The following is a 22822-nucleotide window of genomic DNA, read 5'->3' on the forward strand; positions in this document are numbered from 1 at the left end:
CTAATGAAATGAAACATGTACTTTTTTTGAGGTAACCATTACAAAACGAGGATCTCTCGGAGTGCTATAGAGCGATATCTATTAGGATTTACTGACAGAAACTATTAGGAAAGAAACAGTTGGATCAGGAAAAAGACTGGAGCGCAAATATTTTGTGACTACAGTAAATATGAAATGTACATCTGTATGACACGTAACCACGAAAGCTGATGGTAAGTGCACCCAGTTCATGCTTTGCTGGATTCCCAACCAATTTCCTACGCTCACTAATTTCACCTTCCTTCTATCGGGGTCATTAAAAACAAAATTTTCGGCATTAAAATTCGATTTATATTCATCATGGTCACCTACACTCATCACATACACTGTAGACACAAGTCTCACATCTAGATAGGTTGAAAGGTGCGTGTTTGTGTGTGTTTAGAAAAGCATAAACTATTCTCCAAGCCGTAATAACCCTGATATTTTCACCGATATGCAGAAGTAGAATTCTAAAAACAGAGCAACAAATTCGGAACGCTATCTGGCTCGTCAGTTGAATAGGACACAGCCACACAATCCATATATTTTCATAAATTTATCGCAAAGGAAATATATGGGCCTGCATATCTAACACAATGAATATACGAGGGTTATTCGGAAGGTAAGGAACGATCGGTCGCGAAATGGAAAATACAGTGAAAATCTGATGAAGCTTTGAACAGATGCGTTGGGCACTTTGTCTAGCACTCCCATCGATCGCATCATGTCGCTCTTTTCAGTTCTAAGCTCACAGTGAGAACGTAAAACTGGCTAGAAGTTAGCGTCTCCAATGAAGTATGAGGGCCTGGCCAAAGATTTCTTCTAGAGCTATGCAATCCACGTAACATAACTCTCATGCGGTTCGTTCTACACGACAATTCTCGGCCGCACTCTGCAGGGGCAACGAAGATGCTCCTGCAGCGTTTTCGATGGGAAGTGTTTGATCACCAACAATACAGCCCGTAATTGGGTACCCCTGAGGTTCATCTCTGCTCAAATAAACCGCTGGCTGTGAAGACAATATTTTGACACTGACAATGAGCTGCAGTCCAGAGTAGAAAATTGTCTAAAAGCACTGGCGGCTGTCTTATATAACAAGGGAATTGAAAAGTTTGTACAACGCTACGACAGATGTCTGAGCGTCTACTGTGTAGAGAAGTAGCTGGAAGGTGTAACGAATCGTTGCAAGTAAAACAGTTTTGACTTTCACTGTGATTTCCATTTCGCGGCCTATCGTTCCTTACTTTCCGAATAGCCCTCTTATTAATGCGCAAAGGCCCTGGATTGAATTGAGCATGATATTAGTCTTAGGCTTATAGCATCCAACTGTGCAACGCGACTGTCTCCCCATTTGTGTAACCATAAGTGTAACACATAAAGTCGTTAGCCATCAAGTGAAACTTCAATGTCTAGTTCTCCTTTTGTGTATAATATCATAAATGTGAGAGTACATTAAGCAATGCAGGACACATCGACCTATCTTTATCAGTATCTATGAGCTAATAGACTACACAGGATGATTACTTATTACTAATACTGTTTGATGACAGGAGAGTGCCTATTCACCAGTATTTGTGAGTCGTGGGAAGTTTGCTCACGTAGTACAAGGTGGCGTCGAAACAGTGTGAATAACTCAACTGACCGAAATACAAAGGAATTGTCAAGGTTTGTCTTCAAATTGAAGCAGAGGGAAATTTATTAAAAAATAGTAGTCGCTGATTCCAAGATTTGAATCTACAAGCAAAAGAACGTCGTCCTCGTTATACAATATCCGAACTGGATGATAAACTACTGTTTATACTTCGGGAGAGGGTAATGTACTCTATAGGACAAGAAAAGAAAGAAAACGGTAGACCACGAAGATATTATCCGAATGGGACGGATAGATATCGTAGATATCGTTTACATATGCATCTACGTGTCCCACTCCTGCGCTGATGAAAGTAGTTATTTGGTCTGACATTGATTGATAGAGTTGTTTGGATTTCCTTCCGAGGGATATTGTGCCAGATTCTGTGCAATTGGCGCGTTAGAGCGTTGAATCCCGAGCTGGTTGGAGTGCCCTGTCCATAATGATCTAAACGTTCTCAATTCGGGGGATATCCGGCGACTTTACTTACCAAGGCACGGTATGGCGAGCGCGAAGACAAGAAGTAGACAACCTCGCCATGTGCGGGCGGGCATTATGTTGCTGAAATACGAGTATAAGCCCAAAATTGCTTGCCATGAAGTACAACAAAACCGGTGGTAGAATATCGCCAACGTAACGCTCTGCTGCAAAGATGCTGCGGAAGACGGTTAAAGAAGTCCTGCCTCAAAAAGATATGGCAATCCAAACCATCGCTCCAGGTTGGTAGTTGATGGCTGCAGGCACAATATCGCTGTCGCAGTATTCTACAGAAGCCAGTTCATAGATTTTTGTCACAGATGTGGTCGTTTGTAGCACTCGAGTTCATCCCATCAGCGTCAATTAAGACCTGAAGGTGGTGTATTGAGTCACCGGAACTGGTTGCAATATAATAAATAACATCAAAACGACACCTGCAGGTATGTAATTTTATAATGTAAGTGAACTGCCCATGTTCCACAAACGATCAATCAGAAGGTTAAAAATACAGTCACTCCAGACTGTCGGGCCGTATGGTAGGCGATCTTCAGGTACCCACTGCTGTCCTGAACGTCTTGAGAGACGTCTTCAGCTACAGTCTCATTGACTGGAGTAGAATTGTCTTCAATAAAGAATCGTGCTTGGAACTGAGGCCCGATGATCAGCAAAGACGTGTATGGAGACGCCCCGGATAGCAGTGGGACGTCAACCTGACAGTCGTCGAACATACGGCCCGACAACAGGGAGCGATGGTCTGGGCTGCCGTTTCTTTTCGTAAGAGGACACGTTGCGTGTCATCCAAGGGACCTTTACACCATAGCGGTACGCCCCGTTTTGTTGCCCTTCATGGAAGCCATCCTGTGGTTGCATTTCAGCAAGGTAATACCCGCCCGCACAAGGCGAGGTTTCTCTACCGCTTATCTTCTTGCTTGCCAAACATTGTCTCGATCCGAAGGTTGCTTGATATCTCCCCAGATAAGACCGATTGGAGCATTCAGGGTGAGCCGTGGTAAAAATGCTGTTTTGAAGAGCGCGCCACAACTCGTAGTGTGAAGCAGTCGCCCTCCGTTTCTGGCGGTGGCGCCGCTGTGGCAATCGCAGCTTTGGTGCCTCCCTCTGGTGGGAAAGGGGAAAGGTTGCCTGTTCACGTGCATTTAAGGGGCGCTACGTTTCTGCAGGACAGGAAACTGTATGTCCGAGTCGACGACAAAAACTCCGAAATGAAACTGATCTCCGCAGGAATTCCGCAGGGCTCTGTCTTTTCGCCTCTGCTATTCAACTTATATATAAATGACATCTCAACAGTCCCCCTTGTTACGGCGAGTTTTTATGCGAACGATACGGCCTTTCTGGCAACTGGACGACACTTGGACCAGCTAATCGCTAGGATGCAACGGCAACTTGCTGTAATGGAACGCTGGGCGCTGCAAAATAAGATAACCATCAACCCGACGAAGACGGCAGCCGTTCTATTCACACGGAGGAAACCAGTTCTGAACGACAGACTCCAAATGACTAACCAATTTATCCCATGGTCGCCGGGAGTGAAGTATCTCGCTGTCAACCTTGACAAAAAATTACTCTTTACGCAGCATATTGACGACAAGAAGACGGCAGCCCAGAAGATGGCCAGGTCATTGATTCCGTTCCTGAAGAGTAAGGATCTTAGCCCTAAGACTAAACTCCAATTGTATAAGGCAACGGTGGAACCCACAATGTTGTATGGCTCCATCTCGTGGGGAACTACGTGCGTCTCCAACTATAACAAACTCCAAGCGCTGCAAAACATTTGCTATCGATGGATCACGGGAGCTCCATGGTGGACAAGAAACGTCGACATCCGCACCGCACTCCACGAGACCACTATACAAGAGAAGGTCCATGACAAGGCTCTACGAGTTTTTGACAAGATCGATGCCCTTAGGGACGAAGTTCGACAATTAGAATCGGTAGGAACGGTAAACCCTGCAAGATGGCACAAGTATAGAGTACCGAAGTCAATAACGTTTCACCCCCCCCCCCCTAGGCAATCTGTCATAACACTAGGAAGCAGTCACACATAATAGCCTTGACACATTTCACCCTCCACAGGAGATAGACATCACCAAAGACAGCAGGCTAAAGGACCCATTGTGTGCCCAATCCTAACTGAATGTGTAATGTTTTCCTTTTATCCTTACATCCCATCCTAGAAGAATAAGTCATCAAGGATGTTCTCTTCAGTCCACACTACACACACAAATAAAAGAAAAGAAAAGAAAAAAAAGGGGCGCTATGAGCTCGCCAGTCGGTCAGTCTCTCGTCCCCAGCTTGCTAGTCTGTCTCGTCCGCATTTGTTAGGCAGTTACTGTCTGTCTGTCGTTCGGAGTGCTAGTATGTCTGTCGTTCGGCTCAACCTTTAAAGCCGGCAAAATGAGAGTCTTCCCACTCCGCCAGTAAGAGAACTCAGCGAGTGGTCGCTCGGTCGGGGCTTACTTCCTACATCTGAGTCTGCGCGTTAGGTTGCCAGGCTGCTCAAGTTTGCTCATGCAATGGTCATTGGCGGTTGGATCGATCGGTTGGTCGGTCGCGCACTGAGACACAAGGAAACAAGATGACTTGTCCGTCTTGAGCGTCGGTGCATGTGAGGTCGCCACATTGAGTCCAGTGGGCCGCGGCGTATAGCGAGGGGTAGTGCCTTCGCGGTCGACACGAGAGCAACGGGAGTCAACCCACGACACCAGTCTGGCCGGTGCGAGCTGCGACGCCGTGAGACGGGAGATCGGTGCGCCTTCCTGCGTCCATTGAAGCGGCTGGCAGCGGACGATTCGGGAGAGCGATTTTGTGGTGCTGCGCCAGGTCTTCTCGAGAAATCGCAGTTTATTAGAAGTTAAGTGATTCGTGATACGTTGTTTGATTTACTCTTGTTAAATTCTACTTGTTTCCTTGGTGAGGTCACCAGCCGGTTTGCTTTGGAGTCGTCCCACCATTCTTCTCCGTTTGCCCACCCGCGGGAAGGTGGCTCCTTAAATTGGGTGGTCCGGTTTTCCCTTGTGGAGTAGGGACGGGTTAAATCAACCTGCGGTTAAGGTTGGTCGGTAATCTCCCTACCAATCTACCGTACGTTAGTAACTGCCTCTGTCATGTTTGTCGGATTTGGTGTGTTACCGAATTTATTGCTTGGAGTGTAACGGCGTAGTACATGAAATATGTTTTGATCTTTGGAAACTTTGATATTATTGCCTATGATCTTGAGAGGCGGTATCTGTGTACTGTAGAGCATCTTAACCATTGTCTGGCCAACCATGTAGAAATTTATATAAGATTTCATTTCTTGGGATTTTATTTAAATGATCATTGTAGTATATAAAGTTGCCACCCTTTCACCGTAAGACTTTTCTTAGAAGTTAAAATCAAGTTGCACCTTCGGTGGCAAGTTTAATATTTTATTTGTTAGTGTTTTGTACCATTTCAATCCCTCCTACTGGGGTGCATAGTTTGTGTGCTTGTGTAAATTGTTAAAGATCTTAGTTTAAAGTTATCTGGTGTGTAGCAGATTTGCACCAATGTAGTCTTTCAGAGGCTGTTGTGAGCGGTCGTAACTACGGCCGTGTCAAAAGGGAGCGGCAAGGTTCTCTGCCCGAAAGCTCATACAGTCAAAACTTGTTTCTTTCTGCCTCTGAATAAATTGTAACTTTGATATTTAGAGGCAGCTTTCTGATTATGTTTTTAAATCTGTTTCTTTTAAAAAATGCATTTAGGCACTATTAAAGTGAATAAAATTCCCATTTGTTAAAAGTAATTTGCTTATGATTTCATCGGTTACTCCCTGGCAACTACTTCCATGCTTACATAGTGTGATTAAATGTGTTAATGTTCTTGATGAATCGCTAGTAAATAAAATAAATTCTTAACAATATTCTTTGAAAATAAATCACGGTTCACACACCACACAAAACTTTCAGAAAACATCTCCTAAAACTGTGTATACTAATGAGCCAAACAAACTAGTAGCCCTGCCTAATATCGTGTAGGGCCCCCACGAGCACGCAGAAGTGACGCAACACGACGTGGCAATGACTCGACTATTGTGGCTGTCCATAAATCCGTAAGGGTACGAGGGGTGGAAATGTCTTCTGAACAGCACGTTTCAAGGCATCCAATAATGGCTCAATAATATTTATATCTGGGGAGTTTGGTGGCGAGGGAAGGGTTTAAACTCAGAAGAGTGTTTCTGGAGCTACTGTGTAGCAATTATGGACGTGTGGCGTGTCGCATTGTCCAGCAGGAATTGTCCTTGGAAAAGCACAACAGACATGAATGGATGCAGGTGATCAGACAGGATTCCTACGTATGTGTCATCTGTCAGACTGGTATCTAGACGTATCAGGGTTCCAATAACAGAGGGATGCCAACCTGACTGTCGTCGAACATACGGCCCGACAACAGGCAGTGATGGTCTGGGCTGCCGTTTATTTTCGTAAGAGGACACCTTGCGTGTCATCCAAGGGACCCTTAAATCATAGCGGTACGCTCCGTTTTGTTACCCTTCATCGAAGCCATCCTGTGGTTGCATTTCAGCAAGATAATGCCCGCCCGCACAAGGCGAATGTTTCTACCGTTTATCTTCGTGCCTGCCAAACATTGTCTTGGTCGGAAGGTTGCTTGACATCTCCCCAGATAAGAACAATTGGAGCATTAAGGGCGCGGCACTCCAAGCAGCTGTGTCTTATGAGAATCTAACGCGCCAATTGGACAGAATTTTGCTCGATGTCGCTCAGGAGGACATCCAACAACTCTGTCTGTCACTGCAAAGCTGAATAACTGCTTGCATAATGGCCAGAAGTGGCTCTAGCGATACTGAGTAGCCCACTTCGTGACACTCTCCCTCTTGCTTACAACACTCAGTTATTTCCGAAATTATTAACACTTGCTCATCTGTACATGAATATCATATCTACCGATTTCCCTTCCATCGGATGATTTCTTGATGAAGCGGTGAGACGTCTGTTCTTGTGTTACAGCGCATATTTAAAGCATTAAAAACCTAAAAAGACAGGTGTGTGAGATGTAATAGCTCCGGCAGGGGTGGCCGAGCGGTTCTTGGCGCTACAGTGTGGAACCACGCGACCGCTACGGTCGCAGGTTCGAATCCCGCCTCGGGCATGGATGTGTGTGATGTCCTTAGGTTAGTTAGGTTTAAGTGGTTCTAAGTTCTAGGGGACTGATGACCTCAGAACTTAAGTCCCATAGAGATCAGAGCCATTTTTTTGACATGCAGTCTGAAGGTGGCTGGGGTAAAATACAGGGAGTGAAAAGCTATTTACAATTTGTACAGATACCAGATGGCAGTTATAAGAGTCGATGGACGTCAAAGGGAAGCAGTGGTTGGGAACGGAGTGAGACAGGTTTGTAGCCTCTCCCCGATGTTATTCAATCTCTATATTGAGCACGCAGTGAAGGGAACAAAAGAAAAATTCGGAGTAGGTATTAAATTCCATGGAGAAGAAATAAAAACTTTGAGGTTCGCCGATGACATCGTAATTCTCTCAGATACAGCAAAGGACTTGGAAGAGCAGTGAACGGAATGGACTTTGTCTTGAAAGGAGGATATAAGATGAACATCAACAAAAGCAAAACGAGGATAATGGAATGTAGTCGAATTAAGTCGGGTGATGCTGAGCGAATTAGATTAGGAAATGAGACACTTAAAGTAGTAAAAGAGTTTTGCTATTTGTGGAGCAAAATAACTGATGATGGTCGAAGTAGAGAAGATATAAAATGTAGACTGGCAATGGCAAGGAAAGCGTTTCTGAAGAAGAGAAATTTGTTAACATTTGTTAACATCGAGTGTCAGGAAGTCGTTTCTGAAAGAATTTGTGTGGAGTGTAGCCACGTATGGAAGTGAAACATGGACGATAAATGGTTTGGACAAGAAGAGAATAGAAACTTTCGAAACTTAGTGCTAGAGAAGAAGGCTGAAGTTTAAATGGATAGATCACATAACTAATGAGGAAGTATTCAATAGAATTGGGGAGAAAAGTAGTTTGTGCCACAACTTGACAATAAGAAGAGACCGGTTGGTAGGACATGTTTTGAGGCATCAAGGGATCACAAATTTAGTACTGGAGGGCAGCGTGGAGGGTAAAAATCGTAGAGGGAGACCAAGAGATGAATACACTAAGCAGATTCAGAAGGATGTAGGTTGCAGTAGGTACTGGGAGATGAAGAAGCTTGCACAGGATAGAGTAGAATTGAGAGCTGCATCAAACCGGTCTCAGGACTGAAGACCACAACAACAATAACAGTTAACTTACAAACAGCTGCACCTTAATAGCCTGTGAGTACCTATGTCACTGTACACTGGAATCGACCAGCGTCATGAATCCTACACGCGCACGGGAAGATTTTTTAAATTACTCAGCCAACGTCAATCTTATGTATGTCGACAATAGTCTAAATACCGGAAAATACTTGACGTGCGTTAACAGCTGTTCAACTCATGGGTACGCTATGTTACTTTCATAGACTGCGAGCATTTCAGCGGCAGCAAAGATACAATGGGCAGTTTTCTAAAGGTCTCGCACGGCTAAATTGCCCTTTTCTGCCGTCCCATTGTATCTGGTCGGCATTACGGAGACCGGAGCTGTGCACAGTGGATGCCGTCAGTCGTCGGCGGGTCTCTGCGCTGGGTCAGGCAGGGCTGCGCCTGCCGCACATCCGCTACCGCGCCGGACGCGGCCCGACAGCGCGGCGAAGCGCGGCGCGGACGGGGGAACAGCCAATTTGTCAGCGCCAGGCTGCCCCGTCAGCCATTGTTTGTCCATCTCCCGGCGCCCTGTCACCGGGCGAAATGCAGCCGGTCGCTGCACCGCGCTGACACGCGACCCCGCAATTCTTTGTCGCTGCAGGCGACCGGTACATGGAGATCAACTCGTGTCCGGGCAGATCGATGCGTTCCACAAGCCACCGTAAATAAACGGCCAGCAAAGGTGCTGGCGCGGAACACGATGCCGGGTTTCGGGAAACTAGCGACGCTGAAATTGTATTTGACGTCTCGCGTAACAGTTGCTTTGGTCCTTCTATTTCAATAAAAACAGTTCCAGGTGTATCGCGCGAGGTTTGTAGAGTTATTCACGGGAGCTGTTAACTTCAGATATTTCCTGAATCGTTTAAAATACGTAATTATATCTTCTGATTGCAAAAAAATCCTTATTAATGGGCGTATAGTCTTTTCTTCATAGCTACGGACTACGAGGTGTGGCTACAAAATGACGGGAAAATTGCCGTATTTTGTTTCAAAAAAATACATATTTTGTTACTGTCACCCTCAATACACTTCCCTCCTCCATCGATACAACGCTCTACGTATATTTTACATTGATTGAAACAGTGCTGGAAGTCTTCATCTGTGAGTTCCTTGATGACGTGTGCCGCTTTTCCTTTCACTGCTTCAGAGAACTCCAGCCGTAGTGTCCTTGATGCTAATGAGAACTGGATGCAAGTTGGCCATAACATCTGTTGCCACTGGAATCTGGACGGCAAGCAGAAGGTTAGTTGACACAACTACAGTTTGATTAAATATATTATACTCACTAGAAGCATGGAACTACAAGCAGAAATAGAAGACTAGTGCTTAGGTGGTCGTCGTTTATATCACCGTCCTGGCGATTTTCATTCGTCGATGGCCTGGAAATTCATTAGTGCCTATGTTCAACTGTCGTGTTCAGATCGACATTACACTTTGCGAATACGTTAACACACTTAGGTCGTCGACGTTTTGAGAACATATACGCAAAGTGTAATGTCAGCCTCAATATGATTTTCTGTAGAGACTTTTAACTGGAATAAAAACGTCTTAATATCAAGCGGTCTTGGGAGATCGCCCCAACAACATGTTTAAAACCATGCCTTGTTGTTACACAATTCAGTTCGATTTCTTCTCATCTTCGCACGGAGTTCAGCAAGAACCTCAATGTAGTAATACCCATTAATAGTGTGACCTACAGTAACACAGTGAAGCAACACAATCACATGAATATCGAAAAAAAGCAATCATCATCGTCGCTTTGAATCTTGATTGCTCAATCGAGCTTTCTCCGCTCTCCGTGAAGTTGACGCTTGGTGCATGTAATGGTTTCTAATTTCTGGATCATGAGTGAAAAACCAAGATTTGTCACATGTTATCACTCTTTCCAAGACATTAGGATAATTTTCAGTCGTATTCAATGTGTTAGTACAACTATCTTCACGAGCTTTTTTTTTATTTTGTTTGATAGAATTTTCGGCACCAGTTTGGCACACACTTTTCTAATATCAAATTGGTTATGTAAAATTTGCCTTACGCATCCTTGGTGAGTTCCTACAGTTCCAGTAATCGACCAAATATACAACAGATTGTCATATCGAATTAGATTACCTACTTTCTCGATATTTTTATTCGTTTCTTTCATTGAATGGTTTCCCAGGCATGAGTCATCTTCAAGGTCTTCTTGGTTCTCTTGGCCAAGCTTGAACCACACAGAAACACGCATACGTGGTAAACAATCTTGGCCATACACTTATTTTAGTAACAGATAGTCTTCAGTAGCTGGATTTCAAATATCTTGTGAAACTTCAGGGCAAATCCTTGTTGCATTGTTACACTTATCATTTATCCTCAAATAAAATAGCGGTTCTTAAACAAACGAAGATCATGGCCACACTGATTAATCTACACCAGAGATGCCGCATTCGACTGGGAAGGCTTCGTGTTTCACAATTACAGGTCAACATCTTTGGCGCATGCGGACGTACTCTGCGACAGCATCAGTTCCCTTATAATACAGCCGCATGTGGTATATAAATTACTGTAATTTGCTTTTTCAAATAGAGCTATAGTAAATTCTGCTGATAATGACTTTGGTCTGAGAGAGACGAGTCTCTTTTTTTTCCAGCTCAGCTCGTTGTTTATTGACAGTGACACACAGCAGCACAGGCACGTCTTTTGCTGGAGAGTTGCCCGATGTGTACTTCGTCTTTGCGTTCACTGATTGCAGTGGAAGAACTGCACAACTACGATATTCTTAGATGTTCACCTATCGACGACAATACATCACGCTACTTTTGCATCCGGTCGCAGCATTACTTTGTGTTATAGGCTGTCGTATTAATGCCCTTTATGTTGTTGTGAAGGTGTTTTTACATAAATAAACGTAACTGGGATGACAAAATGAAAAAATCGTACGACAGACGTTCAATAAATAATGCAACATATTTTCTTTCTCGGTCAATTTCTGTTGTAAAAATACGGAATTTGTTGTGGAACACCGTGGAATATTCCGGAAGGTGGCCGCGCTATTCGTAGTAATTGTGTGTTTAGTGTAGGTGCGTTCCGAGCAGAGAGCTGTCATGGAGTTTCTTTTTGCGGAAAACCAGAAGATTTCAGACGTTCATAGGCGCTTGCAGACGGTCTAAAGAGACCTGGCAATGAAAAAATGAACGATGAGACGTCTGTCATCATCCAACAAGGCTCCGTAAACCTGTTTGATGTCCCGCGTGCCAACCAGCCGGAAGCAGCTGTGACTCCTGCAATTCTGGAACGTGGGGACACTCTCTTTGGAGATGACCGCTGCGCAACTGGACGTTTCTGTTGGTAGTGGTGACACACTCGTAGGTACCCAAAGGTGTTCCTACTCATCCACCCAACAGCCTGTATCTCATGTCTTCCGACTTTCATATGCTTGGTTCAATGAAGGAGGCACTCCATGGGAAGCAGTACACTGATGATGGGGATGTTATTGAGGCAGCAAGACGTCGGCTCCGACGGCGACTAAAGTGCGCCTCACGCAGGAGGACGGACCAATATTCAGCCGTTCCGCGGATCCCCTTCCATTAACCACTGGCTGCCAATACTATTCATTATCTTTCCGAGTGGTTAGCCGCGAGTTACGAGAATCTCTCGTGCAAGCTGCACAGTTGCCATACTTTTCAACAATGCAGTTTCACTCACAGAGTGAAAGAAATGTTCATTCAATTTTCGATGTTATTTTCCTGTATCGTGTACCTGTTGGTGTGTATTTTTAAACGTGTTAATCGGATTTGTAAATAAATATGTCGGGTGAAGGCAATAAAAGTGATATGCTTCACAAACAAGCGAGAGCGATTGTTTACCGCGTTAACAGCTTCTTCAGATGTGAATCATTGACATTTGGTGTAGGTAAGACAGCTGTGGAGTGAATTACAAACGAAAGTGTCAGATCTGCAGAAACATCAGGAGAAGATGGTTTCGTGTCGCATGGAAAAAACCTGTAGCACAAATGGTTTTGACAAGGATGTTTTAAGATGGCCCATGTTTGAAATGTATATATATGGTGAATATCCGACTTCTCAAAAACTTGCTAAAAATATGAATGAGAAAATTGGCTTTGAAAGGAAGATTTGGCTAATACAAATAGTTTGGAAACACATTGGTTTCATATATGTTTAAAGTAAGGATGGAAGCAATTTTTTAATGGAATAAAGTGAAATAGTTGCAGCACGATCTACATTCTTGAGAATGATGTACGAAATAAGAGAAGATATTTTATCAATTATCTAGATGAAACATGAGTGAATCAAAAGCATTCCAGGGAAAGTTACTGGAAAATGAGTGAGGGTATTGGTGGTTTTAAAGTCCCGATAGGAAGAGGTTCTCGACACCATCATTGCAAATTAACAGTCAGCTGGTTCAGACAAAGACTCAGATAGCATTGACAATGGTATTGCTTCGGATTAGACTCTGGAACAAAGAAATGTAATGATTGTTCTTGTTTTTAAAGACTCATGATTTTAAAAAAAATACTTTTGTGTTCCAAATTTCAGTGGCATGCGTACTATATGAAAACGTCCTGGCCCTTATTGACTGGGAATTTTTGCCCTAAGAGGTATGCAGAAATTCACTATTTTTGAGTGACAATTACAGTTTTAGATATATTGCCGAAAGCGAATCAGCTAGTTAGGTTGTTAATTGTGAACTTGAAGCTTTCCAGATATATGTGTGTGTGAATTTCTAAGGGACCAAACTGCTGAGGTCGTCGGTCCCTAGACTTACACACTACTTTAACTTGTCAGTATCAGTAGTTCTCATAGCGTAGATGATAGAGCACGAGACTGCTCAGCCTTTGGCTCGGGTTCGATCCTTACTGCCTTCTAGTGTCCGATCTTTGAATCGTTCCCTTGTTCGACTTTAAGAAACCAAATGAAGAAAACATTTGGTGACATCCCCACTGGTGGGCCGCTTGAATTCGTGCGATCAGCTGCCTGGTTAACTAATTTCAATGCAAATTATCTCGGAAACGGTACAACTTACCGAATTTTTTCTTAAAAGTTCTCCGCAAAAGATATCCTGCAATACCCTTACAAGCTTTTCACACAGCATCAGACAAGACGTATAACGTGGTGTAAGTAACGATTGACGGTTAAAACCACATAGCTGACGAATTATGACATCAACTTATTTAAATTTAACGACATACACTCCTGGAAATGGAAAAAAGAACACATTGACACCGGTGTGTCAGACCCACCATACTTGCTCCGGACACTGCGAGAGGGCTGTACAAGCAATGATCACACGCACGGCACAGCGGACACACCAGGAACCGCGGTGTTGGCCGTCGAATGGCGCTAGCTGCGCAGCATTTGTGCACCGCCGCCGTCAGTGTCAGCCAGTTTGCCGTGGCATACGGAGCTCCATCGCAGTCTTTAACACTGGTAGCATGCCGCGACAGCGGGGACGTGAACCGTATGTGCAGTTGACGGACTTTGAGCGAGGGCGTATAGTGGGCATGCGGGAGGCCGGGTGGACGTACCGCCGAATTGCTCAACACGTGGGGCGTGAGGTCTCCACAGCACATCGATGTTGTCGCCAGTGGTCGGCGGAAGGTGCACGTGCCCGTCGACCTGGGACCGGACCGCAGCGACGCACGGATGCACGCCAAGACCGTAGGATCCTACGCAGTGCTGTAGGGGACCGCACCGCCACTTCCCAGCAAATTAGGGACACTGTTGCTCCTGGGGTATCGGCGAGGACCATTCGCAACCGTCTCCATGAAGCTGGGCTACGGTCCCGCAAACCGTTAGGCCGTCTTCCGCTCACGCCCCAACATCGTGCAGCCCGCCTCCAGTGGTGTCGCGACAGGCGTGAATGGAGGGACGAATGGAGACGTGTCGTCTTCAGCGATGAGAGTCGCTTCTGCCTTGGTGCCAATGATGGTCGTATGCGTGTTTGGCGCCGTGCAGGTGAGCGCCACAATCAGGACTGCATACGACCGAGGCACACAGGGCCAACACCCGGCATCATGGTGTGGGGAGCGATCTCCTACACTGGCCGTACACCACTGGTGATCGTCGAGGGGACACTGAATAGTGCACGGTACATCCAAACCGTCATCGAACCCATCGTTCTACCATTCCTAGACCGGCAAGGGAACTTGCTGTTCCAACAGGACAATGCACGTCCGCATGTATCCCGTGCCACCTAACGTGCTCTAGAAGGTGTAAGTCAACTACCCTGGCCAGCAAGATCTCCGGATCTGTCCCCCATTGAGCATGTTTGGGACTGGATGAAGCGTCGTCTCACGCGGTCTGCACGTCCAGCACGAACGCTGGTCCAACTGAGGCGCCAGGTGGAAATGGCATGGCAAGCCGTTCCACAGGACTACATCCAGCATCTCTACGATCGTCTCCATGGGAGAATAGCAGCCTGCATTGCTGCGAAAGGTGGATATACACTGTACTAGTGCCGACATTGTGCATGCTCTGTTGCCTGTGTCTATGTGCCTGTGGTTCTGTCAGTGTGATCATGTGATGTATCTGACCCCAGGAATGTGTCAATAAAGTTTCCCCTTCCTGGGACAATGAATTCACGGTGTTCTTATTTCAATTTCTAGGAGCGTACCTTCTTCTGGTACGATGTCTAGCGTCTTCAGTCCGAACGTCAGTGACGTTAAACATGTGGAACTTCAGTAAGCAGTGAAACGTAACAGGCTCCAGATCACTATCTCCGCACCCAGCAAGAGGCTCTACAAAATTCTGCACCACTGTTCCAAATATAAGGTAACACGTACCTTAGGTATGGATGTTATCCTTAACTATGTTACTGAGCAACATTATAGTGTGCTCTGCTGTTTTATACATTGTGACAATCCGAATAGCATCACGAGCAAGTTGTCTGATCCATAAAACAGTTAAAGAAAGGGACAAGGTTTTCGTTTAAGGTAAACGCGGCCAAACTGTTGTAACAGGTGAAACGTGTGCAGATTGCATCAGACACTCAGGCTCTATCTTTGCAAACATAATAAAAATTCAAGAAACTGGAAATGTAAAGCGTGAAACAAGCCTTGTAAAAGAACTGCAATTGATAGGAAAAAAGCACTTTACATTTTAGCAGTGCCAACACATATTCTGCATGTCACTACGAGATAGCATGAGTGTGGCAGTGGGATCAGCCAAAGGAGAGTTGCTCCACTGCTACAGTCAGCTTGTTTTTATACCCTTCTAAAATCGTTCTATCAACGGCTTCATGACGATGACTTCCAAAATCGGTAACAGCTTGTGTTACAGGGTGTATGGGAATACATCGAACATATAACTGAGGACGTACTCTACTAATCTAAGAGGAACAAGGGAGGCCTCGTGAGACGCATGAAACCATTCAGAGGACGAATTACTCAATGAAAATGATATCTCTCAGTTTTTGTGTTGAACAAGTGGATACCCTAGCCTCATATTACAATTCCAAAGAAGGACCACAATTTCCCAAAATCTTTGAAAGAAATCCAAGCTACCAGATACCGCTTCCCCACAGTTAATTCTTATTGATTTTATGTGCACATCTTGTCTCTACATCTACATTTATACTCCGCAAGGCACCCAACTGTGTGTGGCGGAGGGCACTTTACGTGCCACTGTCATTACCTCCCTTTGCTGTTCCAGTCGCGTATGGTTCGCGGGAAGACCGACTGCCGGAAAGTCTCCGTGCGAGCTCGAATCTCTCTAATTTTACATTCGTGATCTCCTCGGGAGGTATAAGTTGTGGGGAAGTAATATATTCGATACCTCATCCAGAAACGCACCCTCTCGAAACCTGGACAGGAAGCTACACCGCGATGCAGAGCGCCTCTCTTGCAGAGTGTGCCACTTGAGTTTGCTAAACATCTCCGTAAGGCTATCACGCTTACCAAATAACCCTGTGAAGAAACGCGCCGCTCCTCTTTGTACCTCTATCTCCTCTGTCAACCCGACCTGGTACGGATCCCACACCGACGAGCAATACTCAAGTATAGGTCGAACGAGTGTTTTGTAAGCCACCTCCTTTGTTGATGGACTACATTTTCTAAGGACTCTCCCAATGAATCTCGACCTGGCACCCGCCTTACCAACAATTAGTTTTATGTGATCATTCCACTTCAAATCGTTCCTTACGCATACTCCCAGATATTTTACAGAAGTAACTGCTACCAGTGTTTGTTCCGCTATCATATAATCACACAATAAAGGATCCTTCTTTCTATGTATTCTCAATACATTAAATTTGTCTATGTTATGGGTCAGTTGCCACTCCGTGCACCAAGTGCCTATCCGCTGCAGATCTTCCTGGATTTCGCCGCAGTTTTCTAATGCCGCATGGAACCTCCGACACTATCTACTAGGTCATATATATATATATATATATATATATATATATATATATATATATATATATATATGTGTGTGTGTGTGTGTGTGTGTGTGTGTGTGTGTGTGTTGTGAAAGGCAACGGTCCCATAACACTCCCCTGTGGCACTCCAGGGGTTACTTTAACGTCTACAGACGTCTCTCCATTGAGAACAACATGCTGTGTTCCGTTTGCTAAAAACTCTTCAATCCAGCCACACAGCTGGTCTGACATTCCGTAGTGCGGAACTGTATCGAACGCCTTCCGGAAGTCAAGGAAAATGGCATCCACCTGGGAGCTTGTATCTAATATTTTCTGGGTCTCATGAACAAATAAAGCGAGTTGGGTCCCACACGATCTCTGTTTCCGGAATCCATGTTGATTCCGACAGACTCCTATAGTTTCTTAATATCTACTGATAAAACGCAATCCCAGAATCCGAAAGAGTTGCGGTGTGGATGCAACTAAATTCGAGCTTCAGTATTTCGCGTAGTAATTGAAGGAATTTAAAAGCTTAAAAGGCTGTCATAATCTACTCATTAAGAATCATGATCTTACGTTAAAAGTTTCACTCAATAATACAGGTATTATACGTAGAAAGGTGTATTTCTCTAGAAACAGCGTAACTGGCGGCACGCAAATACTTGGACTGTATTCAACCAGTATTTGAGAATGAGGGCACCTAGCGACTACCAGGAATATTTACACATTTTTTCAAACCTTAACGAAATGCTTTTTCGGCAACGCACTCCACAAAATGATGAAAGGAAAAAGTTCACCGCTTACTACGATTTCGCTGTTCATGCAGTCACACTTCAGCATCAGACTTGATGTTTTCATTCATTATTTCTTTACTACTAACACTACACGCAATACCGTTTGCATATATCATCTACCCATATGACTCAATGTACCTGCAAAAGTATGTCATTGTATGACGTACAGTCCTTTTGCTTAATATGGAGAACAGACTACACTGTTTATATATATATAGCGTTTCATAATGAGAACGTTAGCAACCAGTGACAACCTTACGCTTAATTTCAATTTTTTTTCAAAATATTTTCTCACTTGCATGCTTAAAGAGTTATTTTAAAGTAATCAGACGTTTCAAATTGTGCTATTCTCTGGAGTTGGGTTCATAAAGATTATGTGGTTTACTGTTGATCTATAAATTGGAATCCAGATGTTCATCGCTAGTCTTGTAACCAAGACGACTTGGTTCTTTCTCTTTATTACGGATATAATCCACGTTTATAGAGAGCTGTGATTCAGTAAGCGATGCAGAGATTTTTCCATCTCTTACTGCAGCTTCTTACGATCTCCTAACATCAGTTCCCTGTCGCTGCCCTGTATAAATGTCTCGCAATCGTATTACGCTATCTTGGGATAAACAGGTTGAAACTTTCATACACTTTGGACATGTGCCGTCCAATAAGCGGCACTCAGTTCTGTCAAACAAAAATACTTTGAAGTAATCGCACAACTCTGAAAATTATGTGACAGTGTTTTCGTTACGCAAACGGCCTTGTCTCAGTGGTAACAGCGGCTCCCCTCATATCAGCGAAGTTAAGTGCAGTCAGGCTTGGCTAGCACACGGATGGGTGACCGTCCGGGTATAAGGGGCGCTGTTGGCAAGCGGTGTGCACTCAGGCCTTGTGAGGCCAATTACAGAGCTACTTGAATGAGAAGTAACGGCTGCCATCACGAAAGGGAGGATGACGCGGAGGTCGGTGGGTTCCTCTGGGTTTTCCGAGGCCTGTTTGAGCGGAGCCATTTTTTTAATAAGTCAGCAATGAGGTACAGTGCGAAAAGTCTTTAAGATACACTGACGAGTCACATTGTGACCACCGCCTATGCTCAACATCAAAGTGCAGTAACCACTCAGAAACGACAGGTGCCAGCCCTAAGAGAGACGGGGTGGGGGGATGTAAGGCGTGACGGGTGGCTGGAGGGGGTGGGGGTGCGCGGGGAAACAGTAGAATGGTTGTCGTAAAGCAGTAACGGAGGTATTTATCTGACGTCCAAAAGGGCATCACCGCTGCTTGCGGGTCAAGGATGGAAGCATTTCCGAAACTGCTAAGTTTGTAAACAGTTTGCTTGCTGAAGTGGTTGAAGTACACTGTTCAGGGCGAAATGGCGCTATCCAAAACTAGCGCCGAGGTAACTGTGGTGCACCACCACCTGTAGATGGCACTTATTACCGACGGTTGCGGAGATGTGTACGGGCGATGTATGTGCAGCTGTTGAGCAACACCTCCCTGCTGCTACTGTCGCACGTTCGAAACCTTCTTCGAGCATGAATATGTGTGATGTCCTTAGGTTACTTAGGTTTAAGTAGTTCTGAGTCTAGGGGACAGATGGCCTCTTATCTTAAGTCCCATAGTGAAAAGAGCCATTTGCTGAGCCACAGACAGCCCACATGACTCAATGGGCTACCAACAGTGTTTCCTCAATGACTGTTCAACGGAAGTTGTTGCTTATGTGTTCCCACGGGAGGCACTGGATCTGGAGCTTGTGCCAACTGCTGTTCATCGGCAAAGAAGGCTTGAATTTGCACTTGTATACCCCAACTAGACGTCCACCGAGTGGTTTCAGCTGGCCCTTTCAGGCAAATGGCGTTTTATGCTCCATAGCAGTGAAAGTATGATGGGAAACACCATGTAACAACCCTCGGTAGGGTCCAGGTCGGAGGAGGGAGCTTTATGGACTGGAGAACGTTTCCGTCACATTCCATTGGTGATTTTGTCATTCTTGGAGACACAGTGGAACAACGCAAACATGCATGTATTCTTGGTGCCCGTCTCCACACATGCAGTTTGACTTTTCTCGGCGCCATGGCGTGTATGAGCACGACAAAGCAACGAATCACACAGAGCTACGAGTGCAGTATATCGGAGCTAAGTGAATTCTAACATGTGTGAAACGTAGGGGCTTGTATAGTGGCTGCTTCCATAGCCAAGTGAGCCTCGGTATTTGGTGTTCCGAGAGGCAGCGTGTGGCAGATTTATAACGCAGAACACGGAAAGCGGAAAAACATCACCTGTTAGGTGACAACGTTCACGAAATTGTGTTTTGACTGATCGCTACAGGCTGTCATTCAAGAGAATTGTGATGAAACATAAGACGACAGCAGTCTGTTGCAGAATTGTCGCACTCGCTAGCCCTGTCGGCACCAAAACAATAGGAACGCACCTGCCTAAAGTGAGAACCGCTCTGCGAACTGGAATTCCAAAACCACGTTTCAGTGATTCAAATGCACGTAACGCCGAAACGTAGTGTCGAAGCCATAAAACGTGGGCTAAGAACCCTTGGATGGAACCCATTTGATAGAGTGAGTCTTTTTCACGGTTTTTCCAACTTCTGGCAGTGTTTACGTCCGAAGAGCGAAACATGGCAGCGATTCTGTGACGATTTGGGCAGGCGTAACGTGATAATGCATGGGCGCCACGGTTAGTACTCAAGGTCGGGTTACTACCAAGTATTAATGGCCATTTTAAAAAATTTCCGCCGCTTAACTGTACAAACTTCTTTATTTTATACAGCTATTATGCTTTCGGCCTTAAGCAAATATAAAGTGCAACAATGTTGGCTATATGCACAATTATACTTTGTTAAGCGAAGTCTGAAATATCCAACATAGTTGTATTTGGTAAAATATTAAGGCTGGAGTCGTGAGAGTAATATAGAATAAAGGAATCTCTGCAGTCAAATGGCGGAAATATCTTTCAGATACTATTATACGATTGTGGCCCAAAGATATGAGAGGAAAGAAACTGGTATAGACATGCGTAATCAAATACAGACATATGTAAACAGACAGAATACGGCGTTAAAGTCGACAGCGCCTTTATACAACAAGCGCCTGGCTCCGTTGTTAGATCGGTTACTGTTGCTACAATTGCGAATTATCAAGATTTAAGTGAGTTTGAACGTGCTGTTATACTCGGGGCACGAGCGATAGGACACAGCATCTCCGAGGTAGCGATAAAGTGGTTTTCCCGTCAGGAATCCGGTAAAACATCAAATCTCCGACATCGCTGCTGCCGGAAAAGGATCCTGCAGGAACGGGACCAACGACGAATGAAGACAATCGTTCAACTTGACATAACTGCAACCCTTCTGCGAAAGTGTTGCAGATTTCAGTGCTGGGCCATCAGCAAGTGTCAGCGAGCGAACAATTCAATGAAACGTGATGGGTTTCTGAGCCGAAGAACAACTCATGTATCCTTGATGACTGCACGAGACAAAGCTTTACGCCTTGCCTGTGCCCGTCGATACCGACATTAAATGTTGATGACTGGAAACATGTTGCATCGTCGGACGAGTCTCGTTTCAAATTGCATCGAGTAGACCGACTGTACTGGTACGGAGATGAACTCATGAATCCATGGACCATGTATGTCAGCAGGGGACATTTCAAGCTGGCGGAGGCTATGCAATCATGTGGGGCGTGTGCATTTTGAGCGATATGGGACCCCTGATACGTTTAGATACGACTGTGACAGGTGACACGTAATCATCCTGTCTGATACCTGCATCCATTGTCGGATGGGGTGGCCGAGCAGTTCTAGGCTCTTCAGTCTGGAACCGCGCGGCCGCTACGGTCGCAGGTTCGAATCCTGACTTGGGCATTGTTGTGTGTGATGTCCTTAGGTTAGTTAGGTTTAAGTATTTCTACGTTCTAGGGGACTGTTGACATCATATATTAAGTCCCATAGTCTCAGAGCCTTTTGAAGCCTGCATCCATTCGTGTCCATTGTGCAATCCGATGGACTTGGGGAATTCCGCCAGCCTTGGTGGCCGAGCGGTTCTAGGCGCTACAGTCTGGAACCACGCGACCGCTACGGTCGCAGGTTTGAATCCTGCCTCGGGCATGGATGTGTGTGTTGTCCTTAGTTAGGTTTAAATAGTTCTAAATTCTGGAGGAGTGATGACCTCAGATGTTAAGTCCCATAGTGCTCAGAGCCATTTGAACCATTTGAACTTGGGGAATTCCAGTAGGACAATGCTACACCCCACATCTCCAGAATTGCTACAGTGTAGCTCCAGGCACACTCTTCTGAATATAAAGACTTCCTCTGACCACCAAACTCGCCAGACATGGCCTGCCGAGGTGGCCAAGCGGTTCTAGGCGCTACAGTCTGGAACCGCGCGAACGCTACGGTCGCAGGTTCGAATCCTGCCTCGGGCATGGATGTTTGTGACATCCTCAGATTAGTTAAGTTTACGTAGTTTTAAGTTCTCGGAGACTGATGACCTCACACGTTAAGTCCCATAGCGCTCAGAGCCATTTCAACCATTTCGCCAGACATAAACGTTATTAGGCATATCTGGGACACCATGCAACGTCTTATTTAGAAGAGGTCGCCACCCCATCGTACTCTTACGGATTTATGGACAGCCCTGCAGGCCGGCCGAAGTGGCCGAGCGGTTAAAGGCGCTACAGTCTGGAACCGCACGACCGCTACGGTCGCTGGTTCGAATCCTGCCTCGGGCATGGATGTGTGTGATGTCCTTAGGTTAGTTAGGTTTAAGTAGTTCTAAGTTCTAGGGGACTTATGACCACAGCAGTTGAGTCCCATAGTGCTCAGAGCCAGAGATTCATGTTGTACATTCCCTCCAGCACTGCTTTAGACATTAGTCGAGTCCATGCGATGTCGTGTTGCGGCACTTCTGCGTGGTCGTGGGAGCCTTACACGATATTACGCAGGTGTAGCAGTTTCTTTGGCTCTTCACTGTACGACAGTTTTTTCAGGCACACCCAATTTTTCCCCAGTGGTGATGTTGCGTTCCAAGACGACAGGACGCCATTTTGAACAGCTCGTATTATCCAGGACTGGTTTTATGAGTACGAGGATGACCTGTCGCATTCTTCGCCCCCTCCCCTTCCCCTCGGTGTTCAGGTATCAGTATTACTGAGACTTTGTAGCCAAATTTAGAGAGAAGGGTGCGTGATCGCTATCCACCTTTTATCTGAACTTACCAATATTTCTCAGGAAGAATGGTATAAGACTCCCTTGAAAACTGCAGAGGAC

The sequence above is a fragment of the Schistocerca piceifrons genome, chromosome 6, assembly GCF_021461385.2.
Source record: "Schistocerca piceifrons isolate TAMUIC-IGC-003096 chromosome 6, iqSchPice1.1, whole genome shotgun sequence".
Lineage (NCBI taxonomy): Eukaryota > Metazoa > Arthropoda > Insecta > Orthoptera > Acrididae > Schistocerca > Schistocerca piceifrons.